Below are 13,195 nucleotides of genomic sequence, written 5' to 3' on the forward strand. Positions count from 1 at the left end.
CTATATAATCTTTATTATAAAAATATCTTGTCATACTGTTGAAAACTGTAACTCCATTCTCTAAATATTATGTATTGTCTGACATAAATGAATGCCATATCTGCTGCTGCAAAGTTGCAGTGAATATTTTCACCTTGTAATAAGCAATTCTATATTATCCATCAACAGATGCTATCATACAGTTAATAACATTGTATATACAAAATGTCATTGTAAGTAGCAAATGATATAGATATAGCTAGTTTGTTTTTGCTGAATATTTCATTCTCGGCCACGGTGGTGCAGTAGTTAGCATTGCCGCCTCACAGCAAGAGGTACTCCAGTTCAATTCTCGGCTGGGGTGCCTTCTGTGTGGAGTCTGCATGTCCTCCCTGTGGTCGCATGGGTTTCCTCCGTGTGCTCCGGTTTCCTCCCACATCCCAAAGAAGTAGGTGGATTGGACACTCTAAATTAGCCCTAGGTGTGAGTGTGTGCGTGTGTGTGCCTTCTTTGGAAGGTTGGGCTCCGGGCTGGCAACTCGACACCGTAAAACTCCACTGACAATCATAAGCGGACAGGTGATCCACTGTGTCGACCCCTAACCAGGAAAAAGCCAAAAGAAGAAGAAGAAAAAGAACTTTATTCTCACACTAAGTTGTATATGATGTAAATATAGCTGAATGACCAGCCCATTTACTGACTTAATTGATATAAATAAGTAAATAAATAAAAGAAAAAACTGGATGAAGATGCATATGTAGAGTTATATTTCCGGTATTAGATATTTATTTATTTATATTTGTTGACTGGGATAGTCCAACTGGATACATGTCCATTTTCAGCAGAGGCCCGGGGAGAAAAGCTCCAAACAAAACATACAGAAACATCATATAATCAGTACATTTTACATACAGTTTGCAGACTCTGTTCAATCAAGCAAGTTATACAATCTGTCTTATTAAAGTTACGTAAGTATATAGGTTCATAGGTTGGTACTAGGCTATCGGCCCTAGGGCCTATGCAAGCCTAGCCATAACAATTCCTTGGATATTTCTTCCGACAATATTTACTTCTCTGGACCCCTGTCTAGCAGGGTGACTGACATGATCCCCGGGGTGAATTTCCTATCTCCCATCCAATCATCAAGTTTCCTTTTGAAGAGGGCCAATGAGGCGCTCTGCTTGACATGTATGGGCAGTCTATTCCAGAGTATGGGGAGTCTCTGGGTCAGGAACCTATCCCTCCAGCATGTTTTGTTCATTTTGATGACAAGGTTTAGATCCCTGGAGCGTGTGGTTCTGAGGGATTGGGATTTCTTTAAGTGGAGCATGTCCAACAGCTCAGGGTTTGACATGGCCTTGTATGTTAAGCAGAGATTGCCTCTGAGTAGACGATATGCCACAGAGTATAGCTGGAGTTTTTTTAGACAGTCAGCATATGGCATCTGCTTTAGGTCTGTGATTCTTTTAGTGAGGTATTTCTGTGGCCTTTCCAGCTGTTGCAGATGTCTTATGAGGTACATACCAAACAGGGCATTATACTCTATAATGGGTCTAATGAGGGATGAGTACAGTGGGACAATGACCTCCTTTTTTCTGTATGAAAAGCCCTTAGTGATGAGGTGTGCCACATAGAAGGATTTCCTGACTGTTGTGGTGATGTGGTTATCGAAAGTGAGACCGCTGTCCACCTGTGTCCCTAAGTCTGTCATCACACTTTCAATGTTTAGTGTCCTGCCACCTATGTGGTAATTCATGGGTACATGTTTTTTTTCCAAAGGGGATAACTATAAATTTCTTGGTATTAAGCTTGAGCCCATGACTCTGGCATCAGGCATCTGTTTCTTTAAGGCCCTTTTGTAGAATATCCACATCATTTGGGGATTCAATATTGGCTCCCAGTTTGCAGTCATCTGCGAACTTTGTTAGCCAGAGTCCCTTGGTGTTGGCCTGTACTTCAGAGAAGCAGATACCAAACAAGAGTGGTCCCAGGACTGAACCCTGAGGTACTCCACTTGTCACTTGTCTGGAGCTGGATTTGGAGTCGGCTACTTTTACAGTCTGGGTTCTGTCAGTAAGCCAGTTGGCAACCCATCGAGTGGCATAGGGAATTATGCCCAGCTTAGTAAGTTTATCTATGATTCCAGAGTGGGGTATGGTGTCGAAGGCCTTGATGAGGTCCAGATAGGCTGTGTGGACCGTCTTACCCTTGTCCACAGCTCTGGAGACTGATTCAAAGAAGTCAGTCAGATTCAGGAGGCAAGATTGGCCCTTCACAAACCCAAACTGGGTGGGGTCCAGTGTTTGAAGGTTGCCAGTTTCTTTGTTTATAAGTTCCATGATAATGCATTCCATGCCCTTGCAGATTAGGCTTGTCAGACTGATGGGACGGTAGTTCCTGGGATCCAAGGCAGATCTTCCCTTGTGGAGTGGGATAACTGTAGCTGCGTGCCACTCTGTGGGCACAAAGCCTGAGTTGAGGCTATGATTAAACATGACACTTAGGTGAGGTGCCATTTCATTTTGTAGTTCATGTAGTACACAGCCTGGGATGTCATCTGGTCCCATGGATGCTGTATTCGTAGCTTTGGAGAGTGCAGTTTCTACCTGTGTGGCCATGATTATCGGAATTTGGCAGTCTTTTGGTATTGAGATGGGCCCTTTAGGGGGTGAGAGTGGGGTCAATTTGGCACTAAATCGATCTGCCAGGATATTGGCAATATCCTTGAGATCAATATATTTAATGCCATTCTGTTGTAGCTCAGAGCAGATCTGAGCATTACCATTTAGATTCTTGACAGACCTATAGAATGCCTTGTGGTTGTCTTTGGAATCTTTGGCAATTTTATTTTCGTAACTAGCTTTTGAGGATTTTATGAGTGATCTCAGCTTCTTACTGAGGCTGGTGAGGGAGTTTTTTGCATCCTGGGATTTTCCTCTTTTCTGCAACAGTTTCTTCCTTCTGTTGTATAGTTTGTTTATAGCAAGGGACCACCAGATTGGCTTCCTTATTTTTGTAGAAAAGCATCTTGGTTCTATTTGGGATGGCATGATTCATGCACAAGTGGATGTGCTCGTACAGTGTGTTAGTGTAAGATTCTGCAGTCGAACTTCCAGATCCTGTCTGCCTGGGCATTGTGAAGTTTGCCACTTCTGACTTCAGTAGCATGAAGTTGGCTTTGGGGAAGTTTTTTAAGGAGGTTTCCTTACTGGGGGGTGGGATGTGGATGTCAAAGGTGATTTGCTTATAGTCAGACCTGACCAATGAGGGGGTGACCACTGGTGTGGAGCATCTATCTCCCATGTTGGTAATGACCAGGTCTAGGATATTGGAGCCCCTGGTGGGACAATGGATTAGTTGAGCCAGAGCATTGGAATTTATGAATTCCAAGAACCGTTGGGAAAGAGTTGGTACCCGAGTAGTTTTCCCAATTAATGGCAGGGTAGTTGAAATCACCCAGTATTAGGGTGTTTGGTTATATCTTAATATTTTCCAGTATGTTTAGAAAGGTGTAGTGAGAATCTTGGGGCATGGTGGGGGATCTGTAGCAAGCTACAATTTGGATTGCAGTCTTACCTAGTGTTAGTTGCACCTGGAGAATTTCAGATGTATTGTGTGGGGCAACTAGCCTGGAGGTGTGGATAACCTTGGTGAATAAGGGCACTCCTCCACCTTTAGAGTTTTGGTCTTGGTTTTGTGGCCGAAAAGTGTGGTAAAAATTGTAGCCTGGTATTGCAGGGGTACTCTCTGGAGCTTTGAACCAGGTCTCAGTTACTGCACAGATATCGATGTTCTCCATTTTTAGGAGTGCCTCGAGAAAGTGCATTTTGAGGTTTAGACTTCTAGCATTGAGTAGCATTACCTTCAGATTTTGCATGCTTGTATCTGTTACGGTGGTGGTTTTATCCTTTGAACCTTGCCTAAAAAAGGCACTATAGGGGTGGCAAGAGCTTTAGCCAGTAACCTGAATCCCCGAGGTGACAGGTGCAGACCATCTCTGTCAATGCATCGTGGTTTGTCGATCATGTCTTCCCAGGCAGACAAATACTGGATCCCCTTTGAATGACACCAGAAGCTTAGTCAATTGTTGAAGTCAATCATTTTGTCCTTATGCTGTGGTATCATTGTGAGTGAAGGCAGGATGCTACTCAGGGCTAGGGTCATACCTGCCTGGGTCACATGATCCAAGAGCTCTTCCATGTCTCTTTTCATGTAGTCCAGGAAGGTACGTCTCAAGTCATTCACTCCAGCATGGACAATAACAGAGTCGTATTTGTACTTGTTATGGAGTGACTTGAGTGCATGTGTTATGTGGCGGATCCTGGCACCTGACAGGCAGCTGACTGTAATTTTCTCCTTGTTCAGACTGGTGAGTGGGACATCAGTGGCCTGACTATAGAGTCACCTATGACTAAAGTGTACATTGTCTTGCCTTAGGGGCTGTTGTTGGGTGGCACATTGGTGTTGTGAGCTGTGTGTCACTTTGATTGTGACTGGTGTTTGTTTGCGTTTCGGCTTCGGAAGTCCTTGCTGCTTGTGCAGGTTAATGTTAAGGGCCTCCGCATATGTGGGTTTAGTGTTGCTATGTGTGGGTGTTGATGGTGTGGGTTTTGAAGGACTATGAGATGCTTGAGGTGTAATGCAGGTGTTAACCTTCTCCTCTTGACTGTCTAGCACAATCTTGGCTGGAGAGAGCTTTGCTTCCAGTTTGGCTATGTAAGTGCATCTCTCACAGGTTGTAGTGTTGGGTGGTAGGAGGAGAGGATTGTCTGTGTACATGAGGCAGTTGCCACTTTGCCCAGATTCACCAGGTGGACAGGAGAAATCACTGGAAGCTGACCCTTGGACATGCCTGTTTAGGTGCTTTTTTGTAAAGTTTAAGAGCTGTTTTCCCTTACCTTTGCAAGGTACTTTGCAATTATAGGCTGTTTAGTGCCTATGATTAATTTCTCCTTATTGACAAGGAGAACTGAGTGCTTGAATCAGTTTCAGGCTTCCTAGTGCTTTCCAGCAGGTTCTAGAGCAAGTGCTAGTCACAGGGGTTCAGATTTTAGTGCTACTACTGAGAAACCAGTTAGTTCTAAGGGAAAATTTGAATAGTAGACTTTCTGGCACCTGGAATAGTTTAACTGTAGCCTTGCAGTGCTGCACGATGTGAAAAATGTGCAAACACACGCGTTTTTAAGCCAGAAAGTTGAAAGGGATAGAAATCAGCCCAAAAAGGCTAATAAAATTACAATTTCAGAGCTGGAAACCACTCCTCTAGCATTAGATAGGCAGTACAATGCTCACCAGTCCCACTGGTAAGCAGTAGGACTTCCCTCTACCACAGCAAGTTCTGGATAGCTGTGAGCACAGAAAATAAAGTCCTGAGACAAGCAAAGCCTGGGATATGGGCTGGCTAGAAAAGGTGGGAAACGAGCAAACAAGATAGTATTTTCTTTTGTTGAAACAGGCTAAACAATGCAATAATACAGTAAATAAACACAGACTAACAATTATGGCACATATTTTATGTAGCATAAAGTACTGTTTAGCACACAATTATAGAGAAGGACCTAGTCAGGATTAGAACAAGGACATAACCAGTGTGTTTTAAAATATTGTTTGAGACTTTTTTGAATTGAGTTAGTGAGGATTCTAGAGTAAGGTCGGCAGGAAGAGAGTTCCAAGTTTTGCTAACAGAGTTGTCAAACAAGGAGTCCCCAGCTGAGTTGTTGGTTTTGAATGTTTGAACCAGCCATCTGTTAGATGAACAAAGTGGCCTAAGGTTACTATAGGGGCTGATGATGTTTTTAAGTGCAGGTGTATTTTCAGGTTGGTTGCGTACTTTATATGCCACTATGAGCTGGTTGTATTGAAGTAGGCTAGGCAATTTTAACCAGCCTAGAAGATTTAGGTTATGACAGTGGTGTGTCCTGTATGCCGTGCCAGTGACAAATCTAGCAGTGTGGTTATAGCAGCTAGAGAGTTTGCTAAGATTGGATTTGTTCAAGTTGGTGAATAAAGGGGAGGCATAAAGAAGGACAGATAGTAGATGGGAGTGGGCAATAGCAGTTCTAGCAAGTGGAGTAAGGAAAGGTTTAATCTTATAAAGGGAGCCATGTTTTTTATTAATAGTTTTGATAGTTTGGTTGACACGCATATCAAATTTAAGGTTATTGTCTACTATAGCACCTAAGAGTTTAGTCTGGGCATCCGGGGAAATAATGGTGCCATTATTAGATTTTTATGGCAAAGAATAGTGGGGAGGACCTACGAGTGGGAGAGAAAAGTAGCAGCTTTGTTTTGTTAGGATTTAAGATCAGACGATGATTAGAGAGCCAGTTTTCAACTGTGTTGAAAGTATTCTGGGATAATGTCAGTAGATTTGTCAGGGTGGTGGCTGAACAAATTAAAATGGAGTCATCCACATATTGAATGCAGGTTGCATTTGGGGGATGACAGTGTGGAGTTCATTACTAAAGATAGAGAAAAGAAGGGGTCCTAGTATAGAACTCTGAGGAACTCCTACTGTGATGGGTAGAAGGGTGGATAGTTTGTCCTGCCATATGACAGCCTGCTGTCTACCACACAGGTAAGAATGAAACCATTGGAGACCATGGTATTCTAAGGAGAAGGCCTTCAGAGTATGGATGAGTAGCTGGTGGTTAACCATATCGAAGGCCTTGGAGAGATCGAGAAAGAGGGCTGAGGATAGTTTGTTGTTATTTTGGTTATGGCTAATGATGTTAGAGAATGAGAGGAGAGCAGAGGTGGTACTGTGGTATGGCCTAAAGCTATGTTGAGAGTTAGCTAACAGATTATTCTGAATGAGATAGTGCAGAAATTGTTTATGGATGCACTTCTCCATAATTTTAGCCAGCGGTGACAGAATAGCTATGGGTCTGAAGTCTGACAGTTAAATGCAGCTACCTTCTTTATGGAGTGGTATAACATGGAATATTTTCTAGATAGAGGGGATGGTAGCTTCAGATATAGTTCTATTGATTAAGATGTTAATGGGATATGCTTTGGCATCTGCAGCTTTTTGCAGATACTCTGCAGGGAGGAGATCCACAGATAGGGTGGTATAACTTAATCAGGGTTGGTACATGGGCATAGGCAGTTCAATTTGAGATGGTGTTTGAGGTTTTTTTTTTTAAGAGACTTTTGGAGTATGATAGGGTTATATAGTTTGGCAAGGCATTCCTTGTTTTGCCAACAAAGTTGGTGAACAGGGATTCACCAGATGAGTTATTAGCTTTGTGGGTTTGGACCAGTAATTTGTTGGCTGACCGTAGGGATCTCAGGTTGCTATATGGCTTAATAATATTTATAAGAGAGGGGGTATCTTTACCAAGTGTGAGAGGTAGCTGACTGGAGAGTTTGCCCTGCCATAGTACCGCCTGTTGTCTACCAGTTAGGTAGGACTGGAACCACTGGATAGTGTGCGTGTTGAAGGAAATGGATTTTAGAGAAAGAATGAGAAATTCATGGTTGACCATGTCAAAGGTTTTTGATAGGAGGTTAGCCTATTGTCATTTATATTATTGTTTATGGCATTAGTAAAAGAAAGGAGGGCTGAGGTGGTGCTGTGGTATGGCCTGAAGCCATGCTGGGAGTTGGATAGTAAGTTATTCTGTGTAAGGTATTGCATTAGTTGCTTGTGGACACATTTCTCCATTATTTTGGCTAGTGGGGAAAGAATATGCAAGCTAGGAATGGTCATTGAATACCCACATGACTCATGCTAATCACAAAGGTAATAACTAGATTGTGGAAGAAACCATAGCATCTTGACAGCACCATGGTAGCATCTCTTAGAAGGCTTATGGCATGAAAATGTCTTCTGGCTCTTATTGCCATAGCAACTACAGCAAAAACAAAAAAAAGGAGGTCTTGTGTGTTGGAGATGTGGCATGACCCTTAACATTCATTTAGGAAAAAAATAACTCTTTCTGAGTGTTGTCTAGATTTATTGTTGAGTCAGAATAGTAGTCATGACTAGTTGATTGGCTAATTGCAGTTTTTGTTTCAAGGGCACTCTTGTGGTAGAAAGGTGTGGGTCAATTGGAATTATTCCATTTCACATTACTGTTTTTATTGTTATTTGTCTACTTTTTTGTTGTTCATGAAATTGTATATGCATTTTCTGTTGAATTTTGACAGTATCATTCTCTGTTTCTGTTAGAATTAGTTAAATTGTGGAAACCAGCACATTGTCTTATAAACCATAATTGCTATGAAATTGACAAAAAGATATTTAATACACTTATCGTTACTTGCTTTTGCTTGACATTAAGAATTTATCTGCAGTAATGCTGAACTGTGTACATTTATGTTTTGACAGCTGCCTGGTAAAAGTAATGGAAGTGAACGGGTAATTATTGCAAAGAAATGGAACAGTAGCCCTGATATAGCAGCACTTAGAAGAAGAGCTTATTAGTAGAAGGTGCAGTTCAAAGTAGACAAATATGCCTGCTGATAATACAGAGTAGCTTAGAATGTAAAATATAAAGGGTTATAATAAGGTCTCGGATAACTGTTATTATTTGTTCAAGACATTCACCTTGAGCGAAGTATGAGAGCTGAACCTTGGCATCCATGTCAAGAACATATAATAACTGGTTAAGATCGGTGTCACATGATCACAGCTCTTAGTAGTGCATTGAATTTTGTCTACTCTATGTATTACAACCACATACGAAAGAAAAAAAAAGTGCAAAGTGTTTTGCTGGCTTTGAAAGCCAATAAAGTCCTCAGCAAGTGCTGTCCCATACAGAGCAAGTAAATATAAGTGAAAGAAAAAGTCAGCTACAGTTTATTTGGTTAAGTAAGTTACTTACAGATGTCTGTTAACTTCCCTGAATGAAAATATGAGGCAAGGTATTTATGGATAGTTGAGCATAAAGAAACTTCCCTTTTTCCAGTTCATAGGTATTTACTAAGCTAGCTGTCCTTGCGGGCCATTTTAAGCCTAGCCAGTTTCCATTTTTGTGCTCATAATAACCTATCCTATTTGGTTATAGATTGGTCTTCCCCATCCCATGGTGGATAATTATATATTACCCCTAATAAGAATAAACTGGGATCATACCATAGATCATTTGAAGGGATCCATGTATTTAGGAGTTGTATCTGTCCATTAGTATTACAGGGGCAGGCCTAGGGCAAATTTTTTTTCCCATCCATAAATCTAAGCTGTGCTTGAAAATGGATAGGGGTGAACTTTGTTTTATGTGGATGGGGAGTCTGTTCCACAGCAGTGGTATACTCTGCAAAATAAACTTGTCCCTTTAAACTATTCTGTTGATATTGCAGAAGAAGTTTAGATCACTAGACCAAGTATTTCTGATGGCATTTAACTTGCTAATGTGCAATAAAGCCATCTGTAATGGAATAGAAGATGCCTTGTACTCCAGACACAGGTCACTTCTTCGCAGTCTATAGGACACTGAGTATAGTGACAGGGCTTTGAGTTGATCTTTGTTATTTAAGACTGTATCCCTGTAGTATGGTATCTCTGTGAGTGTTCTAGTTGTTACATGTGTCTGAACAGAAACATACCTAAAGGGGCATTATATTCAATGACTGGCCTAATGAGGGTTAAGTAAAGTGGGGTAATGACATCCCTAGTTCTAGACACAATCCCCATGTTGATCAAAAATAAGGTGACTGTCCACATAAGTTCCCAAATCCTGGACAATTGGAATAACACTTTCAGGTGTATTGTCAATGTGGTAGTTCGCTGGGCTAAATGACTTCTCAGAGGATACAATAATGTATATTTTGGCATCTAGTTTCAGACCATGATTCTGGCACCAATTATTTATTTGAGACAAAACTTCCAGTATGATGGCTAAGTCATTTGGGTATTCAATGACCATTCCTAGCTTGCAGTCATCAGCAGACTAAGTCAGAACCCTTTGATAGTGGCTTGAAGCCAAACCGGAGAAGTCCCTAGGGTCATCACTGGTGACTGATATCTTTGTTGAGGTAACCTCCCCTATTTTTCTAATCTGTGTCCTATCTGTAAGCCAGTTGGCAATCCAGCAGGTGACATAGGGGTTTATTCCCAGTTTATTTAACTTTTCTACTATGCCAGTGTAGGAAATTGTGTCAAAGATTTTGGCCAGGTAAAGGTATGTAGTGTCTACAATTTTGCCTTCATCCATTGCTTTGGTAACTTTTTCAAAAAATCTACCAGGATGAGTAAGCATGACCTGCCCTTGACAAATCCAAACTACATTTTTTATACAGGTAATTTAAATATGAACAAGATTTAAACCTTGCTGTGATAATGTGCACCTGTGGATGCCAGGCTTCCTTTATAAAAACTAATGATTAAGAGACTCTTGTGCCCTCATTTATGTGCAATTATTGGCTATTCTCCCAGAAGACCAAGTTTACAGTATCCTGGGGATTTTTACTTTTTCCTGTGATACAGAGACCTCTGAGCGGATACATATATTTACATATAAATATGTACATATATATATATAGTTTTATATATATATATATATATATATATATATATATATATATATATATATATATATATATATATATATATATATATATATATATATGGATTCATGTTTGCAAGCTTGACATTTTAAAATGTTGAAACTCATATAGCTGAGACCATATAATCGACGTTTTAAAACATCGAATCTGTAAGTAAACACAAAAACAACAAAAAATAATTTTCTAAGACATTTTTGTGGGGGAGCAAGCCCCCCCCTGCACCCCCACAACCCCTGACATTTAAATATAACAACTCTGAGATCACATTACAGTGAGGAAAAGGGAAACGTACCTGTTTCGAACTATATGGAGATCTCCGCTCTACAGGTTCGATGTTTTAAAATGTCGATTATATGGTCTCAGTTATATGAATTTCGACGTTTTAAAGCTTGTGAATCCATGTATATTTATATATATATATATATATATATATATATATATATATATATATATATATATATATGTCTATATATATATATATATATGTGTGTGTGTGTGTAGAGATATATATATATATATATATATATATATATATATATATATATATATATATATATATATACATACACACATATATATATATATATATATATATATATATATACATTTTACAGTGAGCTGATCGAAGGAAGGACACTCAGCAAACTCGGAGCTACAATATATAACATTAAGTATCCTGTTTTTTGTTTATTTTGTTCTTTATTTCTTTATTGTTTATAGCACTTTGTGTACTGTGTATTTTTTCTAGCTAGTTTCACTGTGTGTGAGGTATTAACTGGAAATTGTCCACTCTTATTAAGCATCTGTTGGGTTGTTTGTTTATGATAACTTGTTGCAGTTAAACTCTTTTTTCTAGTGGCTCCTTTAGCTGTTTAAAACTTTCATTTAAAGGCTCACTGCTGCTTTTCAGCTGTGAGTAACATTTCTCCAGTTTGTTCTAAGTAGTGGGGATATTTGTAGCATTTCCATATTCAGGCTTGTATTTGGGCCTAGTGTTTGTGGAGGCTGTGTGTCTGAGCACATAATTCAGGGACATCTTGTTTTAGCCAAAGCCATCAGGCATTTCAGTGAGAGAGAATTGTTTGAGGTCATTGGCTGACTGAGGTCTCCTGGACTACAGCTTAGACTAAGCACCTCATTGATTCTTTTGAGATTTCTTTCTTAAAAGCTGTCTCAGGTTTCAACTTTCTGTTACCTAAGAAGCTCAGTTGTGAGTGTTCAGCCATTTTACAGTGAGCTGATCGAAGGAAGGACACTCAGCAAACTCGGAGCTACAATATATAACATTAAGTATCCTGTTTTTGTTTATTTTGTTCTTTATTTCTTTGTTGTTTATAGCACTTTGTGTACTGTGTATTTTTTCTAGCTAGTTTCACTGTGTGTGAGGTATTAACTGGAAATTGTCCACTCTTATTAAGCATCTGTTGGGTTGTTTGTGTATGATAACTTGTTGCAGTTAAACTCTTTTTTTCTAGTGGCTCCTTTAGCGGTTTAAAACTTTCATTTAAAGGCTCACTGCTGCTTTTCAGCTGTGAGTAACATTTCTGCAGTTTGTTCTAAGTAGTGGGGATATTTGTAGCATTTCCATATTCAGGCTTGTATTTGGGCCTAGTGTTTGTGGAGGCTGTGTGTCTGAGCACATAATTCAGGGACATCTTGTTTTAGCCAAAGCCATCAGGCATTTCAGTGAGAGAGAATTGTTTGAGGTCATTGGCTGACTGAGGTCTCCTGGACTACAGCTTAGACTAAGCACCTCATTGGTTCTTTTGAGATTTCTTTCTTAAAAGCTGTCTCAGGTTTTAACTTTCTGTTACCTAAGAAGCTCAGTTGTGAGTGGTCAGCTATTTTACAGTGAGCTGATCGAAGGAAGGACACTCAGCAAACTCGGAGCTACAATATATAACATTAAGTATCCTGTTTTTTGTTTATTTTGTTCTTTATTTCTTTGTTGTTTATAGCACTTTGTGTACTGTGTATTTTTTCTAGCTAGTTTCCCTGTGTGTGAGGTATTAATTGGAAATTGTCCACTCTTATTAAGCATCTGTTGGGTTGTTTGTTTATGATAACTTGTTGCAGTTAAACTCTTTTTTCTAGTGGCTCCTTTAGCTGTTTAAAACTTTCATTTAAAGGCTCACTGCTGCGTTTCAGCTGTGAGTAACATTTCTGCAGTTTTTTCTAAGTAGTGGGGATATTTGTAGCATTTCCATATTCAGGCTTGTATTTGGGCCTAGTGTTTGTGGAGGCTGTGTCTCTGAGCACATAATTCAGGGACATCTTGTTTTAGCCAAAGCCATCAGGCATTTCAGTGAGAGAGAATTGTTTGAGGTAATTGGCTGACTGAGGTCTCCTGGACTACAGCTTAGACTAAGCACCTCATTGGTTCTTTTGAGATTTCTTTCTTAAAAGCTGTCTCAGGTTTTAACTTTCTGTTACCTAAGAAGCTCAGTTGTGAGTGTTCAGCCATTTTACAGTGAGCTGATCGAAGGAAGGACACTCAGCAAACTCGGAGCTACAATATATAACATTAAGTATCCTGTTTTTTGTATATTTTGTTCTTTATTTCTTTGTTGTTTATAGCACTTTGTGTACTGTGTATTTTTTCTAGCTAGTTTCACTGTGTGTGAGGTATTAATTGGAAATTGTCCACTCTTATTAAGCATCTGTTGGGTTGTTTGTTTATGATAACTTGTTGCAGTTAAACTCTTTT

Source organism: Protopterus annectens, chromosome 14.part0 (assembly GCF_019279795.1).
Source record: "Protopterus annectens isolate FY-2018-M chromosome 14.part0, PAN1.0, whole genome shotgun sequence".
Classification (NCBI taxonomy): domain Eukaryota; kingdom Metazoa; phylum Chordata; order Ceratodontiformes; family Protopteridae; genus Protopterus; species Protopterus annectens.